Raw genomic sequence first — 8,618 nt, forward strand, 5'->3', positions numbered from 1 at the left:
AGCCTTGGGCTCAACAGTTCAATTTGATTTGGGCTTGGTTTTTGAAAGTTGGGCTATGTTTCAGTGAGCTGATTTGAGCTTTGGGCTCAGCAGTTCAACTATGAGTTGGGCTTAACAGAGAACTAGGCTTTGGCCTTGGTCTTACAGTTGGTCTAGACCTTGGGCTTCTGTTTTAGTAAAGAATCTGGGCCTTTGGGAGTGATTTGGACTTGGCTTGGCAACTGCATGGGAAATGCACAACAGGAGCAGGTGCACAGCAGGGATTGCAGCAGCAGCTTCAGCAGCAGCACTAGCAGGGGAAGCAACAGCAGGAGCAAGGGCTGCAGCAGTTGCAGGGCAGGAGAGGAAGCAAAGCAGCACAAGTGCTGCAGTAGAAGAGAAAGGCAGCTGCAGCTTGACAGCAGCAGTTGCAGAAATGCAGCAGCAGCAAAAGTGACAGAAAAAGAACTGCACAGCAGCACAAGAGCTGCAGCAGCAATTGTAGCAAATAGAAGAAATGCAGCAGGAGCAAAAGTAAGCAGTGAAAATGCAAAACAGAAAATGCATGTAAACAAAACAAATGAAAGAAAACAATACTAACAGTTGAAGATGGATGGCAAACTAGGGCATTGATTCCACCTCTTAACCTAGACTAAGTTGGATATTCCAATTGCAACCAAAATGTCCTCCCAAGGTACTAGTTATCTGATTAAAGCATAACTAGTCTGAGGTTTGGACCATAAGCAATTCACATGGGTTGCTGCACTTTCAGTCACAGGGGTATCCTAACTACAGAGTATGCCTGACATACAATGTGAGAGCAAAGTGATGAAAAGCAAAAATTGTAATCTCCTACACAGTGGCTTTAAGGTTTCATCTTCACCCTAGTGGTGAATTAGAACATGCTAACAAACATCAAACAGATACACACAACAACATCATACACATCACAATAAAAAACATATGCAAATGGTTAACAGTGCAATGTAACAGGAGCAAGATAATAACAGTAACAATTGAAATTAAGCTAACCCAAATTGGGTGGAAACTTGGCTAGTCCAAGAACAAGTTTTAACATCCTACATCACTTCCCTTTTTATACCCAAATTAGCAAATTAGGGTTTACACCCATTTTCCCCAAATCAGAAAATTAGGGCAATTTTAAATTACATAAAATTTGCTTACAATCTCCCAAAATTGGCTCGACCCATGCTTCTTGATGTCCCTCTGATGCTCTTCCTGCTCCTATTGTCCCCTAATTTCTAGCTATTTTACTCACCCCAAAACCTAGGGTTTCAGAGGTTGAGAGATGAAGAAAATAGCTAGGCTAGGGTGTTGTCGGGTGTTGGAGATGGTAGTGGCAGTGATGGAACTGGTGGTGGTGGCAGAACTGTGGAGGTGATGGTGTTGGCGGCATGGCAGAGAGGGGAGGTGGTGTTGCAGAGCTCTGCAATTTTTTTGGGAAGAAGGGGAAGAAGAGCTCGATGGGATTAGGATTAGGGGTTGTTTGGTTGGGAATAGGGTATGTGTTGCTATGGTGTGAGGCGGAGACCTCAAGTTTAGATGTTGGCGAATCTGAGATGTTGGATCATTGGTTCTGAGTGGAATCGAACGGATAGATGGAAGGATGTGTGAAGCGACCGTCGGATTCTGAGGTGCAACGAAGTTAACGGCACCAGATGGAGTTAGGTACTGTAGTGTAAGGCGGAATCATCGGGAGTTGATGCACAGTCATAGTAGCGACCGTTGGATTCAACTACCATCTAATCTGAAGGCTTGGAATTTCAGCGCTGTGGTGCTTGGCAGAGACTTCCGATTTTGATGATCTATGAAGGAGCGACCGTCGGATGCTCCCGAGAAATGATCTGATGGCTGAGAACGGAGGCGCTTTTGTGTGTAGAAAATGAGGTTGTGCGCACCATTCTTCGCGGCTTCCTTGCGTAATTTCTCCCGGCTTTTCACTACTTTTCTGCTCTTTTCGCTCCACGACTCATCCGAACTTTATTTACTACCTAAAAATGCAAAATTAATTAATAAAAATATTTATTCTTGAAAACAATGAAAATACAGAATATGGGATAAAATGTAGAATTAATGCACAAAAGATGAGTTAAAATGCCAACAAAAAGGGATAAATATATACAATATTTGGCACTCATACTTACCACTATACTACAACGACAGCGGGTGACCCGGGTTCGATCCCCGGCAGCGGCGCCAAAAACTTGGCAGGTCCGGAAGGGTGTATAAATGAAGCAATAGAAACGGGCCTACAGTAATACCGCAAGTGCACGGTCGTCAGTTGTAGCTCGTGCAAGTACGGGTCGATCCACAGAGATTGGGTGTATTTCGGAAAAGTGTCTTAGCTAATTGGGTTCCTAGATTTGCTTTAGGCTTAGAAGCCCTTTGGAAGTGTTGGGCTTAATGTACTATTGGGTTTGAATGCCCTTTGAATGGATTGGGCTTAGTGGGTTTGTAAACATAAAATGAACTGAGCTTGGGCTCAGTTGTCTTTAAAGTGCAAATGGGCTTTGGTTTTGGGAAACTGGTTTGAGCCTTGGGCTCAACAGTTCAATTTGATTTGGGCTTGGTTTTTGAAAGTTGGGCTATGTTTCAGTGAGCTGATTTGAGCTTTGGGCTCAGCAGTTCAACTATGAGTTGGGCTTAACAGAGAACTAGGCTTTGGCCTTGGTCTTACAGTTGGTCTAGACCTTGGGCTTCTGTTTTAGTAAAGAATCTGGGCCTTTGGGAGTGATTTGGACTTGGCTTGGCAACTGCATGGGAAATGCACAACAGGAGCAGGTGCACAGCAGGGATTGCAGCACAGCAGCTTCAGCAGCACACTAGCAGGGGAAGCAACAGCAGGAGCAAGGGCTGCAGCAGTTGCAGGGCAGGAGAGGAAGCAAAGCAGCACAAGTGCTGCAGTAGAAGAGAAAGGCAGCTGCAGCTTGACAGCAGCAGTTGCAGAAATGCAGCAGCAGCAAAAGTGACAGAAAAAGAACTGCACAGCAGCACAAGAGCTGCAGCAGCAATTGTAGCAAATAGAAGAAATGCAGCAGGAGCAAAAGTAAGCAGTGAAAATGCAAAACAGAAAATGCATGTAAACCAAACAAATGAAAGAAAACAATACTAACAGTTGAAGATGGATGGCAAACTAGGGCATTGATTCCACCTCTTAACCTAGACTAAGTTGGATATTCCAATTGCAACCAAAATGTCCTCCCAAGGTACTAGTTATCTGATTAAAGCATAACTAGTCTGAGGTTTGGACCATAAGCAATTCACATGGGTTGCTGCACTTTCAGTCACAGGGGTATCCTAACTACAGAGTATGCCTGACATACAATGTGAGAGCAAAGTGATGAAAAGCAAAAATTGTAATCTCCTACACAGTGGCTTTAAGGTTTCATCTTCACCCTAGTGGTGAATTAGAACATGCTAACAAACATCAAACAGATACACACAACAACATCATACACATCACAATAAAAAACATATGCAAATGGTTAACAGTGCAATGTAACAGGAGCAAGATAATAACAGTAACAATTGAAATTAAGCTAACCCAAATTGGGTGGAAACTTGGCTAGTCCAAGAACAAGTTTTAACATCCTACATCACTTCCCTTTTTATACCCAAATTAGCAAATTAGGGTTTACACCCATTTTCCCCAAATCAGAAAATTAGGGCAATTTTAAATTACATAAAATTTGCTTACAATCTCCCAAAATTGGCTCGACCCATGCTTCTTGATGTCCCTCTGATGCTCTTCCTGCTCCTATTGTCCCCTAATTTCTAGCTATTTTACTCACCCCAAAACCTAGGGTTTCAGAGGTTGAGAGATGAAGAAAATAGCTAGGCTAGGGTGTTGTCGGGTGTTGGAGATGGTAGTGGCAGTGATGGAATGGTGGTGGTGGTGGCAGAACTGTGGAGGTGATGGTGTTGGCGGCATGGCAGAGAGGGGAGGTGGTGTTGCAGAGCTCTGCAAATTTTTTTGGGAAGAAGGGGAAGAAGAGCTCGATGGGATTAGGATTAGGGGTTGTTTGGTTGGGAATAGGGTATGTGTTGCTATGGTGTGAGGCGGAGACCTCAAGTTTAGATGTTGGCGAATCTGAGATGTTGGATCATTGGTTCTGAGTGGAATCGAACGGATAGATGGAAGGATGTGTGAAGCGACCGTCGGATTCTGAGGTGCAACGAAGTTAACGGCACCAGATGGAGTTAGGTACTGTAGTGTAAGGCGGAATCATCGGGAGTTGATGCACAGTCATAGTAGCGACCGTTGGATTCAACTACCATCTAATCTGAAGGCTTGGAATTTCAGCGCTGTGGTGCTTGGCAGAGACTTCCGATTTTGATGATCTATGAAGGAGCGACCGTCGGATGCTCCCGAGAAATGATCTGATGGCTGAGAACGGAGGCGCTTTTGTGTGTAGAAAATGAGGTTGTGCGCACCATTCTTCGCGGCTTCCTTGCGTAATTTCTCCCGGCTTTTCACTACTTTTCTGCTCTTTTCGCTCCACGACTCATCCGAACTTTATTTACTACCTAAAAATGCAAAATTAATTAATAAAAATATTTATTCTTGAAAACAATGAAAATACAGAATATGGGATAAAATGTAGAATTAATGCACAAAAGATGAGTTAAAATGCCAACAAAAAGGGATAAATATATACAATATTTGGCACTCATCAACCGCTCACGACTTGTTTGTGTTCTTGGTGAAACTATTCACAAAGGCCTGACTTATGTATTGGTACGAATTTTATCAGTGAAACCGATCCTAAGTAATCACCTGAGATGGTATGATCAAGTTTGTGATTTGTTGAACCAAATCTGGGTAAAGGGGAACCGATCCTATGAAGAGGTGCAACACATCACAAACTAATCCTTCGTGACAACAAACTTTCTCAGTTGTGTTGTTACTGGTGAAGCCGCCTATTTGGAGAGGAGAGTAACCTAATTAGGAGAAATCTCTCACGGCCGCTCAATTTAAAGTCTTCTTTGGGATTGAGAAGCTCTATTAGTACCGTTGGTGGGAAACTAGATAATTGAGGTTTATCTTTTGTTCTCGATTGATTTGATTGACTAACGGTTGTTAAATCTTTGATTGCACCTAGTTTGTTTATTCTTAAGAACCTTCTCTTCTGATATAAGGGTCACTCAAACTAGATCAAAGATTTAACGTTTCTACGAATCTAAGTTTTTTTATATCCGTAAGATAGATTCATTGATTTGCCATTGTTAACAGACTCCGTTCTGTGCGACAAATCAATAAGGAATCAAGTTTGGTTTTGCAGATTGTTACTTTGAAGATTAAATCGAAGATTGAAGATTTTGAAGATTTGAAGAAGAAGTTATCTTGAACCATTAAGAAGATATATTAGATTTAGTCCTAAAGAGAACACATGTTCTGCTAGGATATCTGGTATCAAATATCTATTGAGAACTTCGGTTCTGCTAGATATTATCAAATCAAGAATACTGGTGAAGCTGAGTAACTAGGATTTTAGTTTACTTAGTATTGTCTACACGAAGTTGCAGGTTTACTTTTTGTAGCGTCTTAATTCAATTGAGTATTCAAAACTGGACTAGGTCCCGGGGTTTTTCTGCATTTGCGGTTTCCTCGTTAACAAAATTCCGGTGTGTGCGTTTTACTTTGTTTCCGCATTATAATTGTTTTTATATTATAATTAAAGTAAATACACTTGTACGTTAACTAGGCACTTGATATTTATCTTATAAGGTTTCGGTTATCAAGTGAACACTTTGTCGTTGTATTGTCTCGATTTCATATCCATAGACGATCACACAAAGTGTATTGGATTTCTTCACTTGTCTGATATAATTATTCACGTGTTAGACCACTTCGGACTAACCCTATTTCAAGTGGACATTGTGTTGAAATATTCCTTGAGTGATTGTTGCTCCAAGAGGTTTATACACAGTGGGTGTTGTATAGGTTGTGATCAAAATAAAAGATTGTGGTATATTTGGGTACCCTCGTCTTTCCACAAATTGAATAAAATTTATTATATATGAGCCTGAGGGTGAAACCCAGGTTATCCCCCTCATAAGTATGTGCCTGAATGAGCCAAATTATTTCACACCCTATTCAATATGGTGATGCTTGGTAAATGCTTAGAATACAAAAGTATTTGAAATTTGTATTTGCATTGGGTGCACAATGTAAGGTAAAAAATATGTAACATTTTGCTTTAAATCGGTAGAAATTTTTTACAAACCAATTATCGTTCTTTAGATTGTTCTATGCAACCTAGAGGGAACTGGCATGTTATAAGTTATTTTATGCAACCTAGAAGGAACTGACATTGATAAGTGTCTGAAAATGCTTGTTTCTATATCATTTTGTTGGTGTTAATTGCATTTCAAGTGCTTTAATATCCCATTTTATTTCAAATCTTGTATTTAATGTATACCTCCATTGACGAGTAATTTTGTAATAATAATCTCATTTTGTGGTGTGTTGTAGGTTATTAATTAGAAGTGAACAAGATATTGGTAGTTATGGTGTAGAAGAAGTGGAAAAGAAGACTGAAATATGATGTATTAAGAAGAGTGGAGAACTTGTACTGGACATGGAAACTACTCTTGGTGTTGTTTGTGACCCACATGAAAGAAGAATCGAGGTATTAAGGCTTGTTAAATCAATCTGGATCTGTTGAGTGTGCAAGGAAGAAATCCGCCACCAAAGCCCATATGAGAAGTAACCTGTCGGTCCCATCCCCTTTTCCTAAATTGTACCCGTACATCATCTCCCTTAGAGCATTTCCAAGAGAGGGTGGATCTATTTATTTTTAGTGACACATAGGATTTTAGACTCCCGTTTGGCATAAATCCATCTCCAACAGTAGGGTCCTACAAGTTAGGAAGGACCAATTACTAATTATGAAGGTGTTCAAGAAAGTGTTATCTACACCTCCGATTGCACATCCACGTCATGTTTTTAACCAATTTTATTTTAATTTTAATGGTTAAAATTCTCACTGTTGGAGATAGTTTTTTAGATATAAGGTCCTACATTTACTCTATGTGAAACATCATAAATAAAAGGACTAAATAAAAAATCCATGTAGGATTTTTTACACCTTCTGTTGGAGATGCTCTTAGAGCATATCCAATAGAAGGTGAAGGTTTTAGTTTTTTTATGACACATAGGATTTTAGACCCTCATTTACATTAAATTCACCTCCAACAGTGGGTACTATTAAGTAGGAAGGCTGTCAAAATAACTATGAAGGTCTTGGAGAAATTCTTATTTAGACCCTGGGAATGACCTCCACGTCATCTTTTTAACCATATTTTAAATTTTACTTTTAAATAATTTTTTCTAAACCAATAGGAAAAGGGGAATCAATTTTATCATTACCCAAAAAAACAAATCCTCAAAATATGACCCACACTGTTGGAGATAGTCCATGAGCAAAGCGTTGCTATTTTTTCCACATACATATGACCCCATAAATAAGGATCTGAATAAAAACTCCACGTAGGATTTTTAGCACCCACTATTGGAGATGCTCTTAACTTCTGTTACCTTCATTTTATTTATTCACCTGTTCCAACAGCTCTGTCCTTTTTCTCTTCTATCCACCGTCTCTCTTAAACATCTGCCCAATTAATTTCCCTTGTAAAACACTCATTCATCCTTTCATTTTCTCAGCAACTCAATTTCTCATATTTTTTCTGACAACCTATACGATTCTAGGGTTAAACATATGCAATCAGTGAAAGAGGAATGGGTATTGATGGAGCTTGAGTGTTGAGGAAATCAATGTATTTACCACAACACCATACTGAAGACAATGAGTAATCAAGAGTCAAGTGGTTCAATTGATGTCAGACAACTAATAAGCAACACAACTATTATACCTAATTTCATAGTTGTTTATTGTTGACATTTGGGGAAGATTGTGTATAAATTTGGAGTGGGTTTGTGATGAAAAAAGCATGCCCGGAGTAGCCGGTGTTCCAAGCTGTAGTTATAATATTAGATTTAATTTCAGTTTTCTCCATGTTCTAATACATAAACCAGGGTTTAGATGAAACCCTTAATCTACTGCTAGTTTTATTCATGTTTTGATTATTGTTCTTGTTGTGCTTAAATGATATATGAATGGTTTAATCATTGTATCACACATATTGCTTTCACCTTGTTTGTCATATAACCTAGGTATTTATAATAACTCTATGTTGTGCTTCAACTCATGCTTATGAGACTAAGCTAATCTGTGATGAGTTGTGCTGTAAGAAGACATCTTATGCTAGGGATTAGTTACCTTAGTTGATATTAGGCCATCTAATTAAGAGTACCCTGGATAAACAGCAGACTTGCATCTTGACCGGTGTCCATTACAAGGGACAAGATTAGTATCGGAACTGAATTGACTTATCATAGGTTAGGAGGTGGATTCAACTGCCCTGATACCTTTATTTATCTTTGTGTTTGTTAATCTTGTTTTTTTAAGCATAGTCATTCATAACCTTTGTCGTATCGACGCAAACCCCCCCTCTTGGTTACTCTTTGTTCGAAATCAGTTTAGAAAGACTTAGAATTCAACTTTACATCGCCCTAGTCTTTGTGGGATCGACTTGTATTTGCTTTGTCTACAACG

This window comes from Papaver somniferum, chromosome 8 (genome assembly GCF_003573695.1).
Source record: "Papaver somniferum cultivar HN1 chromosome 8, ASM357369v1, whole genome shotgun sequence".
NCBI lineage: Eukaryota > Viridiplantae > Streptophyta > Magnoliopsida > Ranunculales > Papaveraceae > Papaver > Papaver somniferum.